The sequence below is a fragment of the Patiria miniata genome, unplaced genomic scaffold, assembly GCF_015706575.1.
Source record: "Patiria miniata isolate m_02_andy unplaced genomic scaffold, ASM1570657v1 HiC_scaffold_20, whole genome shotgun sequence".
Lineage (NCBI taxonomy): Eukaryota > Metazoa > Echinodermata > Asteroidea > Valvatida > Asterinidae > Patiria > Patiria miniata.
In genome coordinates this window covers 14,314,089-14,330,096 of record NW_024037059.1, presented here as the reverse complement: position 1 = coordinate 14,330,096, position 16,008 = coordinate 14,314,089, and the positions used below count along the sequence as shown (strand labels likewise).

General features: G+C 40.0%; 2 long non-coding RNA genes across 2 annotated transcripts in view; one reads left to right on the top strand and one right to left on the bottom strand.

The window, feature by feature from the left end:
• LOC119727485 overlaps positions 1 to 16,008 on the top strand; it is a 35,403-nt gene that overhangs the window by 11,905 nt on the left and 7,490 nt on the right. The window lies entirely within an intron of this gene.
• On the bottom strand, positions 1,811 to 4,219 carry LOC119727484. Its single transcript, XR_005270974.1, has 2 exons — positions 3,583 to 4,219; positions 1,811 to 2,447 (listed from the first exon to the last, which is right to left on the bottom strand). It is a non-coding gene; the product is annotated as an uncharacterized LOC119727484 (long non-coding RNA).

Below are 16,008 nucleotides of genomic sequence, written 5' to 3'. Positions count from 1 at the left end.
CCACCGGGATCCCAAAGTGTCCCACCGGGATCCCAAAGTACATGTATCCCACCAGGATCCCGGTTAAATTCCACCTGTGAGAAGTTGAAATAACTGGGAAAAAAAGAAGTTTTTATACTCACTATTATGAATTTATTATCATCTTTTGCCATACATCACGTCTTACCGTTCAAACAATATCCTCAACAGCTGTGTAAAAAAACTGCACATCCCATATGACACAATTTAAAGGGACAATTTTTAGATGGTTGTTGTAAAAACAAAATCATCAAAATATCACGTAATTAATGAAAAATGTGAAAAAAACAAAATGCTGTGAAAGGTCAGCGTTCGATTTTTCATCACTATTATCAACAGCTTGTATCCATAATCTGAATACATAGTCTTTTTTTGTCAAATACTCATGACTAATTGTTAAAAAAAAGACTTAAATTTGGTTCAGTAATTTACTTTTATACGGCTGGAAGTAAAACTAACTCTGAAGAACACATGACTTATCTGAACCGGTTCGGATAAGTCACGTGACATTCGTTTGTTGACAAATGCTCGAAAACGGCCAAAAAGTTTCTTTTAGGAACTCTAGATGCTCTGTGGTGCAATCTGAGGCGATTCCTTGCCACTTTCCCTTGATTTTTTTTTAGCAGAAGTGTTTAAAATTATAAGAAATTTTGTTTTATTTGTTTCAATGGTTGATACTCTTGCTCCTGTAAAGTTTCTTCTGTTTTCAAATTTTAGATTATGTTTACAATGTATAAATTGTTCCAAGATCGATGCTCTCTGTTTAACCATTTTTAGTAGTTCTTCAATGTTTTATAAAAAATTGGGATTTACTTTGTCAATATTAAGTGCGAGAACAAATCGCATGAACATTTCATATTTCAAGAAGCCTTGTGTTGTGTAGCGCTGCCGTAGTAGCAGTAGTTCTGATTTTAAATTTGTAAATAAAACCATGGAGGTAGCCATCCGATCGGCATTGAGAGAAATTGTAAAACCATTGAGGTTTCAGACAGAAAAAGTCGTTGGTGATTGCAATTTCAATATGATACAACACAATGTGAAGGAGAAATCTCATTTTTGTTATGTTAAAAATTATAGTTGTAGATAATGACGATGAGAAATAATCACCGGGAATTGCTTCCTATCCCGGCCGCAGCCGGCCCAGCGTGCAAAGAGCAGGCAAAAATATCTGCATCTTCAACCAATGGGCTAGACAGTTGAAATGTCAACAAAACAGAGTGAGTGGGTCGGAGATCATCCTTCTTACACCAATCCACACCCTTCTGTCTGAGTGCTGCATCCGCCATAGTGTGACACAAGTGAAATTTGAACAAACAGAAAATACAATACGCATAGAAAAAATGGGGAATAGCCAAAAAATGGGAATTTGCACGGATGTTGGCTCTCTTGGCAAGTATAAAAATAATTCACAGGATAAATAATATACCTTTGAGAAAACAGTTAGCGTCAATCAATAGAGCAGTAGCAATCACAGGGTAAATAACATATGAGATAAACAATTTGCATCAATCAACAGAATAGCAAGTCACAGGGTAAATATATGAGATAAACAATTTGCATCAATCAATGGAACAATATCAATCAATAAATACCGACTCTCAATCCAACAACAAAACAAAATCAATGTGCACACAAATCCCTTATACTTGAAGTCAAGTCAAATCAAAAAATAAAATAGTTCCCGGACAAGCCCCCAAAATGTAAACCGTGGTTCACATTTCAAAATAACAGGAACCAAATTTTGTATTAATTCAACTCCCTTTTGAAAAAAAGAACTCTTGACTTCACACAATTCAGGATTTACGTACACAATGAAATATGTTTTATTGCTAGAAATAAAAGTAGTCTCAAGCAATGGCAATACAAATGAAAAATGCAATGAGGTTAAATATAATTCACAGAAAACACAGGATCCTGTAAGATTTAAAATACAAAGCTAGAGCTCAGAAAAAGGGGCGCCAAAACTATCAAATGGTTTAACTCGCGATTTATCCGTCCGCGGTAGCTCGGAGTCCATACATCAGTACATAGCGTAGAGTAGCTTGAAGACAATAGAAGAACGAAGTGACAAGGTAGACTAGTTGATGAAAGGTTCAGTTGAAGATGGAGTAGAAATGACGACTCTCGTCATTTGTCGGTACCGTAAAACAAAGATATACTTGCGGAGTCTTGACAGATGATGTGGCTGTGTCTAGCGTAGGGCTGATGGCTGTGTCTAGGGTCACTCCAGTGTCTTGGGTGCCGAAGGAAATGATGGTTCTCCGACGTGCTGGACAGCTGTTGGTCTTGGACGTCGGGGATACCGATGGATCTTAGAAGTGCTGGAGCAGGCAATGCGGTGTCTTGAGGGCAGATCGGGGAACACTCAGATGGTCCCGTCTAGGTCTCCCTTGAAATTGAGGTAACACGGCCGGTCCAGTCTTCTTGGTCTAAAACAGAGAGTTACATGGTGGTCCATGCCACATTACTAATATTATCTATCACTACGAAGTCAGGCCAAAATGGCTGACTTTTCTACATGTAAATAACACACTTCCGTAATCACACATCATGTGCGAAACTTTAAATTGAATGTTAACCTACATGTTAATTAACATGCACAGGAAAAGCTCTTCATTATAGGAAAATATCAAAGAAATCAACTTGTCGCCTAGTACTTCTTAGACAATAATCTAACGTATTGACTTTGAACGACTTCAAAGCCAGGAACGATCAAAGGACTAAATTTCTCAGTCTCATACATGAGACACAAATAAAAATAAAGGAACTCCAACTCCTAATCGAACTGTTATGTACGGGAAAACTAACTTCCAAAACTTAATCATGAGATAACCTCAAATGTAAATCTCTAAGTTTCGATCCATCAAAAATAATATGCAAACACCAAAACTAAGAACCTACAATTTATATTACACAAGTGTGCATCTTTTCTTGTGTAACCCAAAACTCTATCACAAGACATCAGTTTGTGTCTTTGAGTTTGGGTAAATCAAATCACAAGAAAATAGTCAAATATTCGTAAAGTACTTAACCAAGTACCGTAAGTCGCAACCGTGGAATAGAACTTCAACAAAATAGCTAATCAGTCCAGACTGTAGGACTTTAGTCAGTTTACCACAGAAACATCACAGATACGATGGGTGGTAAATCATGACTCCATAAAAAATACAAAAATCTGTACACAATGCTGAATAAAATCTGGAGCAATACTCATTCTTGGTTTGACCTCAAACCACTACACGTGACTTCAAAGATAAAATAGAAAATGCACAGATCCAATTTACTACACAAGTTGCTAAAACACTTGTCTAAAGGTAGCAATAAAGGATGCAAAACTCTCCAATTGAATATCCTTTTAGAATCTCTCAGAACATCATTAACCTTGGTAGTAATATACAAAATGGTAAGTCTCTCTCATGAATTTGTCTAGCCTTACTAAAATTCGTAAAGTCCAGACTTCATAGAAAAATCAATTTAAGCGATTCTCTTCACAACTTACAAAAGTCACAGCGAAAAGGTTATGACTATGATAATCTAAACATGATAAATAATTACTCAACTTACCTAAAACAGAGAGCCAACATTCGTGCAAAAAGGAGGGAAACTTGGAATCAGGATCCTCCAATCGAACAACAAAATGATGCAAAATGGCTAGTGAAAATGGCAGGCATGCAGTCAGCACGGTGGCAGAATCAGGAATGCCAAGCTCTGCTAAAATGTTGGGGCAGCTAGCACCAAGACCATGCCCTGATCACATGACTAGCCAGGCTCTCATTGGTCAAACTTCAAATTGTCACACAAGACTCTAATACTGATTGGTCATTTAGTAACCAGGCAGATGAACACTCAGCAGAGTTTGTGGTTTTCACAGCTTCTGCAAGGTGTGATCAACAACCAGGGATTAAGTGTCCCTACATCCTGCTTAGCTCCTGGAAGAGTACACAACTGGTGCACCAGTCAGTAATAAAAGGCAGAGGACACAAAAGACATCCTCTATTCTTCTAGGAAGTGGGCAAGATCAAAGACAGGCTTTAACAAAAGCAGGAAAAGATCAAAGGTCTACTGGAACACAAGTCACCAGTAGAAAAGATGAAACATCATAAAGGATTAGAAAAGGGAAATTAATGCAAATAGTAAACACAGTCATATAAAATAATACTATAACCCAAGACCTCTTTTTGGGTCAGGGTTACACATGCATGATGTAATCAAGCCAAAAAAGTAATCAGATCTATCAATTTAGACCAATAGAACCTTTTTCGTCGTTTCCAACTAAGCAAGAAATTTGAATAGCCCCTGCCTTCATTCCCTAGGTCCTCCCAATAATCGAGAAACTTACCACCGATTTTTCCAATGACCGCCGGGAATACCGATGATGATTTTTTGGCTTTTGCCGCCACTTTTCCTCTTCCAAATGTCTCAACTTGAGCGCGCGCGCGCATTTCGGCAATTCACAACACCCTATTGGTCAAGGAGGAATTTAACGCGCGCGTAACACCTTCGTTCGAACAGGATGGCCCCGAAGTAATGGCCATCCATTCCGTGCATGCGTGATGCTTGTATTGGTGCCCGGCGGAACATTACGGTACAGCGCTTCGTTCGTTTACCACTGACCATCATGTGACCATGTACAATGTACATGTTACGCTGTCGCGGGTGCAACACATGGGATGTAGTAACTTTAAAGTCTGATACCTTACCAACGAACTATATAGCGTTGAAATCGTATTGATGACGTCTAGGTTGTATGCTTTAAACACCACACATCCCTGTGTTGCATCATGGATTAAAAGTTAGGTCTCTTTTCCGCACGTCATGCTTCACCGGCACCGCACCGTACATGTATGTTAAATCTTGACAACGTTGTTGATAATAAATCATATTGCCCTGTCAAAACTGATTTCCTTTTTTTCTGTGGCAGCAAACGTTGTGTAAAAAGAAGGTATGTGAAAATTTCTCGATGGTGTTTCAAAGCCCAAACTGCCTCTTAAGCGATCTGCGAGTGAAAAACTTGCACAGGCGCAGAAGTATGAACAAACTTGTTAACTTTGGTGCGTTTTTGTAGTGTTTTGATTTTTTTCTTCCCAGATCATGACTTCGGTCTTGTATTAAAAAATGTTCCGGTCCAGTAAAAGTTCTGAGCAACAAGCCCTGCGGTCTTGTGGATTCCCCCCCCCCCCCAAATTCGAGCCCTTACTGCGTCCCACCTTATCCCAACTCATCTCGCCTTTGGTCAGGATTCTGACTAAAATTCCATCGGGATCCCGACCCATCCCACCTTGGGTCGGGATCCCGACATAAGCTATCCCGATGTATCCCGTCGGGATACATCCATCCCGACTTATCCCAACGTATGCCAGGATGAGCTGATCGTGATCCCACCTTATCCCAACTCATCCCGCCTTCGGTTGGGATTCTGACCAAAATTCCATCACTCATCCCACCTTGGGTCGGGATCCCGACATAAGCTATCCCAATGTATCCCGTCGGGATACATCCATCCCGACTTATCCCAACGTATGCCAGGATGAGCTGATCGGGATCCCACCTTATCCCGCCTTCGGTCGGGATTCTGACCAAAATTCCATCGGGATCCCGACTCATCCCACCTTGGGTCGGGATCCCGACATAAGCTATCCCGATGTATCCCGTCGGGATACATCCATCCCAACGTATCCCGGTGGGATGTGTCGGGAATCCCGGCGGGATATGTCGGGATCCCGACCACATTTTTTAAGGGGAACCAGCCCTACTGTAACTTAGATTGGAGTAAAGTTATGATCCATTCCTTGGTGGTGATGAAACCAAGAAAATGTCTTGTCCAGTATGAAATAACGTAGGCCTACACTATAAACGGTGTGGAACTTCAGGTTTTTTTTAACAAGTTAGGGTGTTACTGCATCACGTTTCCAGAATCCATCATCATCTAAGAAACTGCCATTTATTCATTTGTCCTGGGGCCTGCCTAGGTTTGCATGTGAGCATAAATGTGCAATATCTGTTGTAATGTAGGCATACATGTAGCAGTATGTTTACTCCGAAATGCCATGATACACATTTAGGTTTAGCGAGCAAAACAGATGAGGATGTATGTTGTCGTTGTACAATGCATGAATTAATGAAAACGTCAATTAAACTTGACCATGGATGGCCATGGCTGGACAAGGCTGTCCCTGTGTCATGATGATGCCACAGCTTCTGAGGATGCTGAGGGGCAGATTACCACCACATCAACAGTGGCGTAGCTAGAATGAAGGAGGGGCCACAAGAAATCAGGAGGGGACAAATGGAAATCCCAGAAATTTTCATGTTGGGCAAACAAGAGAACATTGCATTGAATTTTGACCATTTGGTTGCACATGTTTGCCATACATGTACATGTTCTCAGCCTCTTGTGTATTTTCATACATGTCTGCCAAAAAGGGCTGAGCATGAAATATGGAAATCTTTAGTCCAATCGGACAGACAGCCCCCTTCCTGTATCACATGGAAGGCCCCTCCCATCCCCATTTGCTACGCCACTGCAACATTGGCCACGGAACAGCATGGTTCTTCAAAAAAGATGCACGTCAACCTCCCAAATAAAAACAAACAAAAAAAGATTATTACAAAAATGTCCAAAATTCTTGCACACAAAATCTTGTGTCACATGTTTGTTTACAAAAATGTAAAAATTGTACCATATTTCAGTTAAATATGGCTAACGTCCGTTTTGGAAAAAAACTGATTTGCTAAGAGTTTGGCCAGAAATCTTGAGAAAGAAACATGTACTCGGTAACAAGAAAATCATCTGCAAATTTTACAAAAGAGTTTTTTTAATCTAATTAACTTTGTAACTCTTAAAATTCCCAATCAAACTACATGTATGTTGGTCAAATTCAAATTGTAATATTTGAATTCAATCCACTAATTTAAAATGAAGTTAGTTTTCTTGAAGATCGATGATGGCACAATGGAAAGTTACTTAGACCAGTCTTTCCTAAGAGAAAAATCTAGTAAGATACCGACCGGTATTTGCTCATTCAAAATAAAGACTTCATACAAATGTCAGAACTTATTACATATCAAAGTGTGTGTATACTTGGCAAAATAGCCCAAAGCTTTGATTGCAATATTTATTTTTAAAAACCTCTGTTTAAACAATTCAAGTTACTGCAGTAAACTGTTGCTTTGAATTTGGACTAGTTTGACTAAAATATGTTTGAAATTTTGCAATAATTCCCACCTACATGTACAGTGTAATTAAAAAAAAACAAGTTACGTGAAAATTCCAATAAATTTTCAATCGCTTATTGTAACATTGACTTTCGGGCAACCATTAAATAGTGCAACTTTGAGTTTGAACTAAATGACTTGCAAAAAGAAGACGTTCTTAGAACTACATGTACATTTGTAGAAACAGTGCTGCCAAAAGTCATCAAAGTACTTGGAATATCTTTTGTTACCCCTTGTGATCATTCTAATATACATTTGTGAATCTGATAAAAAGTTTGATGCGCAACAATAGGGCCTACTTAAGAAACAACCTGCCAAATGTGGTCATGTTTGAACGTACATGTATAAATTAGTGAAACCTACTTGCAAAAATTATTTATACATTTTGCAATTGACATTTACTAAATTGGTGTCAGCCTTTGCCAATTCACCTTTAGTTGTGCATGTCTGTCAAAAGCTAAAATATACTTGCAATTACTTGTAAAAATCTGAAGACACTCATGAGATGAACTGATTACTGTACATGTTGATGCGACAAACGGCAGGGAGATTTCAGAGTTACTGTATATTGTGGAGTTATTTATTTGTATGGTTACCCGAAGTCACATTGTTTAAAAGCGATCATGAATTTTGACACTTCAGCAGTCATGGGGTATTCCTCAGCCTCGACTCCAGGGGCGCGTGCTCGTTCCTTACACTAACCCCTGGCTGTGATGATGACGTACATGTACATGTAAATGACACTGAATGGCTATTCACAGCGTACTGCGCAGGCATTTCGAAGATTGCACGCCGGGCGCGCCCATAATGCGCTCGCACTCGCGTGCTTAGCTTTGCACGTAACGTCACGTACGAAAAATTATGATTCAAAAGTCGCGTAGCCTGTGCGATATGGATTATGTCAGCCGCATTTTTGGCTAAAAAAAACCCTGTATCTGTGGTTGTAAAGGCACGAAAGGGGTACGTACGTTTAATACAAATCTTTGCTAATTAACACAACTTCCAAACGTTGTGTTTGAAAGGATTGATTCTTCAAAATCACAACTTTTAACATTTTAAAGATGGCGTTGGCACGTAAAACGGATAAACTGCATCCCTAATTATAATATACCATATTTTGGTATATTTAAATTACACAATTCCAGGGGTTACGATCGCGCAAGGCATGATGGGAAACAACATGGCACTGCAAGATCGTATCCACGGGGCACGAGGTTGGGTATTCCTCTTTTGTTTCAGAATGTTTTGTTTTCATTTCATAAGGTACATTTTGGGGATTGTAAATCTCGTTTTCTCATCTCGTGAAATGAAGACTGACCATTGAACCCTTTTTATTTTGGTCAGTGGATTTTTTTAATTGTGATCAGACTTTTTTCAATGACACACATCTTATACTAGTATAGTCCCTTTTCCCTCTCTATTGGCCTCAAAGTTTAATATCGCGAAACCACATGATTCCTTTCTTGCATATCTAAAAGAGAATTATCTTGTAAAAATGTAAATATCAATACGAGAAGAAAGTTTTAATCTACCTACTTGCTGCCCGGCTCAAACTAACAGTAATATAATTTCTAATATATGGGTCATTCTTCAAATTTGGGGTCCCCCTTTTATCCTGTCCCTTTTACATCTGACATCTATGATTTTATTAATTCTGATACATTAATAAATGCAGTCGTCCTACAAGAGTGATTACGGACCGTGAAGTATCTATCCAACACATACAAATGATTTTGAATGCATTCTTAATACTTGAATGGCAAATTACAAAGTAGGCCTACATGTACATGTACCATAAAATTGGAACTGGAAATATGTCACAATTTGGACCCCACATTTATAGAATGACCCATTGACCCATGCAGTTTCAAACTTTTACAAATAATTTAAGAAGTAAATATGACATTTGTTTTAATAGGTCACTCACCTTACCACCTTCAAAAAAAATATTCTGTCACCCCAGATAATTCTAATAGTAAAGTGTGTTAAAATAATACAGAAGTAGAATACAACCCAATTATTTTGTACAATTTTCGGCCCACAAAAAAACTTTCCTTTTCATCTAGAACCCTCTATGATTGAACCCTTATGATAAAAAAAATTACATTCAACTCCTTCAACTCCATAAACAGAGGGCGCCATATCACTAGACAGAACGAGGGATTGGGAGCTAGTCTATTTATCACACGTGTAATTCGTGGAGGAATGAAATATACTCCCGCTGGTTTTCTGCTTGTTATGAGCTCGAACCATCGAACACCCGAATTTCGCCGGCGCCATTTTATGGAAAATTAGCGGCAGATTTGAGGCGAGATGTTTCAACGTGTTTTTCAGTAAAATGGATGCATTCTTCAAAGAAATGACTAAACAGCCATACACGTATGTACATTGTGATAGGAAAACTTCATATTTCAACTTACTATGTTGTTGTTGTTGATGTGATGTAATGGCACGTTCGGCAAACTAGTGCCTTTTGTGCCATAAGCAATACTTCTGCGTTACAGAATAGTAGGCTAATCAGCAAAAAAAAAAAAATATGTACGACATGAAAAACAAAGACACTTCGTGAGAGCTGCGAGAGACAAAAAGAAAGAAATGCCAAAAAACAACTAGGCAGTGACAGTTTGGTAAAGCATGGAGGCAGGAGTGGGGGGAGCGCCAATGATCCGCCGAACATGCAGTGTCGCTGGTGCCCTGCAAGGCCGGACCGTTCACCATGCAGTTTAAGGGCCCGGGCCCCGCCGGGTTCGTCGCAGGTCCGCAACGCCTTCAGGTGATGAGGGCAACACTGTGCCCAGCCAACCATCGACGCTCCCCTCTCCCGCACATGCGCAATATCTACAATATCAAGGAGGTGTGGCTAAGCAGAATAGCTTAGAGTTGTAATGGAGGCGTGGCAAAACAATTAGATATTAATGTTGCATTTGTGGATATCGTAGAATTTCGTCACAGTTATGTTTCTGACCTAGAAGTTGTTTGAGTGTCATTTGAGCATCAGAGTATCCAAGTGCCTTCTGGAGTGACTGTCTTTGGACGTTGTAATTTTTGCACTTAACCATGAAGTGTTCGACGTCATCCGTGCATCCACATGTAATGCAGAGTTTGTCGGGGTGTTGACCAATGTTATGCAGGAAAGTCCTTTACAAGTTCCCAGCCGAAGTCTGTGAAGGGGGATTTCTTGTTGGCGTCTTTTACCCCAATTGGTGAAGGTGAAAGAGGGTTTAAGTTTGAAATGTTTAGTCGGATCGAGGTTTGGGATAATTTTCGTCCATTGGTCTATAAGGTCATTTTTATGGCATCGTTTGATTTCGGTATCAGAGAAGGGGATATTGTGATCGACATTTGGCTTTTTTGTGCCCGATTTAGCAACTTTGTCAACTTTTTCATTACCAGGAATTCCACAGTGGCCAGGGACCCATTCAAAGACAACACTGTTGCCTTGGTGCTGTATATTTATGAGGGTATGGCGAATGTCACAGATAATTTTATTCTGAGGAATGGGGTTCGAGATGGCTTGAATTGCACTGAGACAGTCACTGAGCACACATGCATGAATGGGTTTGACATCTTCAATCCATTCTAGAGCTAGAAGGATAGCAAAAAGCTCAGCTGTGAATATGGAGATGCCATTATTAAGTCTAATGCTTTTGGAATACTTGAGTTGAGGAATATAAAGGCCACAGCCAACAGTATTGAAATCAGGGTTAAAAGAACCATCAGTATAGATTTGGAGTGAATTGTTCCAGACAGTGTTAATAATTTCTTTGCTAATACTGCCTCTGATGTTGATATCATTTACATGTATATGCAAGACCTGGGAGACAATTTCTGTAGATATACTAGGTTTATAATAATGCCAATATGGGAAAGGGTTGATTAAAGGAAACGTTTCAATAGGGTATTGAGTAATTCTAGCTTCAAAAGGGGTTTTATGAGCAGTTAGTCTCCATTTCTCTGTGAAGTAGTTTTTCTGCCAATTGTCCTGTTGGAGATGGTGGTTAGGATGATTTTTATGGGCATTTATTTTGATATTGTGCAGATTACTTAGGAATTGGCGACGAAGATTCAGTGGGGGTCGCCACATTCAAGTTGAAGTTTATACAAAGGTGAGCCTTGGAGGGCTCCAGTGCAGATTTTTAGTGACTGGTATTGGATACTGTCCAACTTCTGTTTGATAGTGGCTGAAGCTGAATCAAAAGCTTCACAGCCATATTCAAGGATCGGTTTAATAAGGGCATTATATAACTGGAAAAGTGTCTTACAGTCAGCGCCCCATGTAGTTCCACTAATGCATCGCAAAAGGTTAAGTTTTCTCTTACATTTAGTGACAATATTGTTAATGTGGTGCTTCCAGGTTAACTTGCTGTCAAAAGTGACACCTAGGAATTTAGCTGAATGGGGGATTTGGATATTATGGTCTTGAAGGAGGAGAGAAATATTAGTTTTCTGTTTGTTTGTGAAGAGGATCGCTATCGTTTCGGGTTGAGAGAGCTTGAATCCCCATTTTCCGCACCATGAAAGGATATTGTTGAGACTTTTTTGGATTTTCTTTCGAATGAATGGGATGTTTCTGTTTGACTTCCACATCGCTATATCGTCGGCATATTGGGACATGTGAACATCTGGTATGTGGTGGGAAAGATCGTTAACTGCAATATTGAACAAAAGGGGGCTGATGACACTGCCTTGAGGGACGCCATTTTCTTGAATTCTTTCTGAGGAGAGGGTGTCATTAGTTTTTACTTGAATTTTCCTGTCGCTGAGGAAGTTGTTAATCCAGCACTGGTAACGCGACCATATACATGTACGCCCATGGCTTGAAGTTTGATGATGACCCCTTTGCGCCATAGCATATCGTAGGCCTTTTCGACGTCTAGGAAAACCGCAAGGGTGCTTTCTTTGTTCGCCCGGGCTTTATTGATCGATGACTCCAGATTGATAATGTCGTCTTTGGTGCTGCGGCCTTTTCTGAATCCACTCTGTTGTTGGCTGAAAAGATCATTTGTTTCAATGTACCAGAGAAGACGGCAATTAATCATTCGTTCCATCAGTTTACATGTACATAAGGTGGAGGTACGGGCTATAGGTCGGTAGGATGAAGGGTTGACAGGATCTTTCCCTGGTTTGAGGATTGGAATGAGAATAGTTTCTTTCCACTGCATGGGACATTGGGAAGTGTGCCAAATCATATTGAATATAATAAGCAGGTATTCACGAACTTTGATGGGGAGATGTTTAATGACCATATTACTAATTCCGTCTTTACCAGCGGTGGTGCACTTAGAAGCATCGATGGCATGGTTTACATGTACCTCATCAATGTTAAAAGGCTCATTAATAACACTGTCATTGCTGTTATTAAGTTGGATATTATTTTCGGCATCTTGTTTAGTCTTGATGAAGGAGGGATTGTTATTGCTAGTACATGTACTACTTATTTTGGCGAAGTTGTCGACAAGTGCCTCTGCTTTATCTTCATCTGTGATAGCATCGACACCATTGTAGTGGGTGACTGGAATGTTAGTTTTCTTCTGGGTTGAGTCGATCCGTTTTACCTTGTTCCAGATGAGTTTAGTATTAGTTTTAGTTGTAAGGTCGCTGCAAAATTTCTCCCAGTCGTTCCTTTTAGCAGTCTTGATGGTTTTCTTAGCGATTGCACAAGCCCGTTTGTAGGTTATTAGGTCGGACGAAAGCCTGGTTTTCCTTACTTTTTTCAAAGCCTCCTTTTTCTCCTCAATGGCTCTTTTACAGTCTTTGTTCCACCAAGAAGAAGGAGATTTGTGATGGTTAGGGTCTGTTTTAGGAATAGAATTGGTCATGGCAAGGTCAAGATCATATATGAAATTGTTATAAACATCATCTATTTTGGCTGATTCATCCGGTTTATTGATGAGTCGATTGCATTCATCTTCAAATTTCCCCCAGTCAGCTTTTTTCAGTGACCATCTTGGTAGTTTATTGGAAGGACTTTTGTAAATGCGATGATTGATTTCGATGAGAATTGGGCAATTGTCGCTTCCCCAGGTGTCGTCAAGTACTGACCAGTCACATTTGGCGGCTATGCAAGGAGAAGCTAGAGTAATATCAATGCAGGAGAGAGAGCAGTGAGATGAGTTAATCCTAGTTCCTTCTCCGGTGTTAAGGCAAACCATGTTGTTATTGGATATAACGTCGTCAAGAACTTGCCCATTGTGGTCAAGTTTAGAGCTGCCCCAAAGTGGGTTGTGACCATTGAGATCTCCGCAGATGATATAGGGCTTGTCAATTTTTCCTATGATCTGGTTAAGAGAGTCCAATTCTAATTGGGTACAAGGATTATAAATATTAATGATGTTGATTTTATTCTTGCAGTCATCATAGATTTCACCTATCTGAAATTCTACAGGAGTGTCAGAGCCAGATTTGTACTTAAACCCAACGCCATATTTTACAAGAAATGCACATCCTCCACCACTTTTTTTGGTGGTGTTTTTCCTATCACATCGATAGACATCGTAACCAGGCATTTTGAAATTTTTGTCATCTTTCAACCATGTTTCTTGTATACAAATGATGTCAGGTTTAGTGGACCAGGAATTAATAGCCGCTTTAAGTTCTTTATGATGTGCTGTGAGAGATTGTGCATTCCATTGTAAAATAAGAAGGCTAGTCATAATAGTGGAGATATTCATGATGTCGTAGTTTGTTTGCCATTTGGGAGTTGATTTCCAATTTGTTGGTTAGTTGGTTGAGAGTCGGGTTTTCTTCTGCTGTGTTTTCTGAGTATCAGTTTTCCTTGTGCCGGTTGGTGACTGCGATGTTGTTTTGCTCCGTCTACCGTGTTTTTCTTTGGCTTTTTTAGGTTCTTTAGGGAGACGGAGGTGTTCGATTAGAGACTTTGTTGCATCTATTCTCTCGTCTTTGTTCTTGATGGAGTCCCAGATTTGCATCACTCCAGTGAGTAGTTCTAGGATGTTTTGTTCACTGCAAAGGCACTGATGCGTAGGCTCCGTTTGTGTGGCTGTCGTTTGTTCAGTTTGGGTAGTCGCATCTGACTTTTGTGGTTCGGTGGGTGATCTAACTTGGGTTTGGCTAGGTCTTTTGTCCTTATAGTCGTAACATTTGTTCTGGGCCTGGGGTTTGGGTTAGATTTGTTCTCAACTATTGTTGCTGCCGGTTGCGTAACTTGTGTTTTAGGTGCAGGTTGACTGGATACGTCACGGCTGAATGAGATGTCTGTTTTTATGGCTTTTGCTGCATCAGAGTAAGATATATTGTACAATACCCTGATGTTTTGTATGCGTCTTTCTTGCTTGATAGTATTGCATCCTGCATATGCTGATGAGTGTTGTTCACCACATCTGCAGCACTTAACCTGATCCTTTTGTTTACATTGATCATATGAATGGGATCCCCCGCATCTAACACATCTGGTTGAACTGCGGCAGTTGCTGGCAACATGCCCAAGTCGCTGACAATTGAAGCAATGTACTACTGGTGGGACATAGGGTTTGACTCGGAAAATTTCGTATCCCAGTTGGAAGGTTTCGGGTAGGGTGGGTGTATTGAAAGTTAGACAGACAGAAAGACTTTTTTCAATTTGCCATCTTTTCTGCGCATCAGACGCTTAACATCCAGAACTCCTTCTTCCTTGGATTCCTGTAATAACTCCTTTACTTTGAGTTTCTGATTTCGCAAATTCTGTAGTTATTGCCCATTTGTCAAGTTGCGACATTGCTTTGAGTTTTTTGGCCAGAGCTGGGGTATGGCACCTAACCGTAATTCCGCCTTGGCTGTTTTTGGTGACACTTTTTACAAGATTACTACCTAGGTTGTTCAGGGCTTTAGCTATTTTGATTGGGTTAACTTTAGCAAGCTTAACATCCGGGGAATTTATGATGACAAGTGTCGGTTGGCTCTTGGTGTTTTGACTCTGTGTGAATCGCCGTTTAGGTTGGGGGTTTTGTGAAGTATCGCTGTCTGAGTCAGAATATACATCGCTGTCTGTTACATGTATGTGCCGTTTGCGGCTCTTAGTCTGGAATTGAGAGCTATCTTGTGCCTGACTTATTAATCTGTCAAGTGTTGATCTAGGTGGGTCATCATAGTGGGGGGATGGGTTAGATTGTGACATTTGATCCCATGAAGTTTCAGACTCCATGTCATCCTCCATTGTTAGTTGAAATCCAGGCCTAGATTGGCCCAGAAATCTGAAAAACCTGAATTACAGCCTCCTGATATTGAGATTTTGCTTACCAGAAGAACGATGCCAGCAAGATCTTGTACTCAGAATCGAAGATCGAAGCAAAAAAAACAGTCACTGTTTTTTCAGAGATTCAAAAACTTTTCGTGTGCTCACGAGCATCCAGAAAACACGTCCGATCACCGCGAAACCATACATCCGATCTGCCACTTACTATGTTTATAGTTGACCCTATTTATTTCATTTTTACTGGGTCTACGTACGTACGTTCTTGTACCAGTCATGCCAGTGATGGGTTGCCCTAGCTTGAGTAACTCCAGCTGACATGCTCCATATTCATTCACATGTAACGCTGGAGGCATAACCTGTTCGAATGTGGTAGCAAGAGACCCTAAAAAAAATGGCCTCTCAAAAATTGTTCATTTTCACCTCTAATATCCCACCCCAGATTTCATGTACATACAGTACCTCATACATTCAGCAGTCATTTACGAAGCCTAATGTGGACTTAAAACTGAACACAACAAAAAAAATTGAAAAATCTTGACGATTTCGGTGGCTCGTCCGTAAAAAAAAAGCCAGTTCCAATGGCT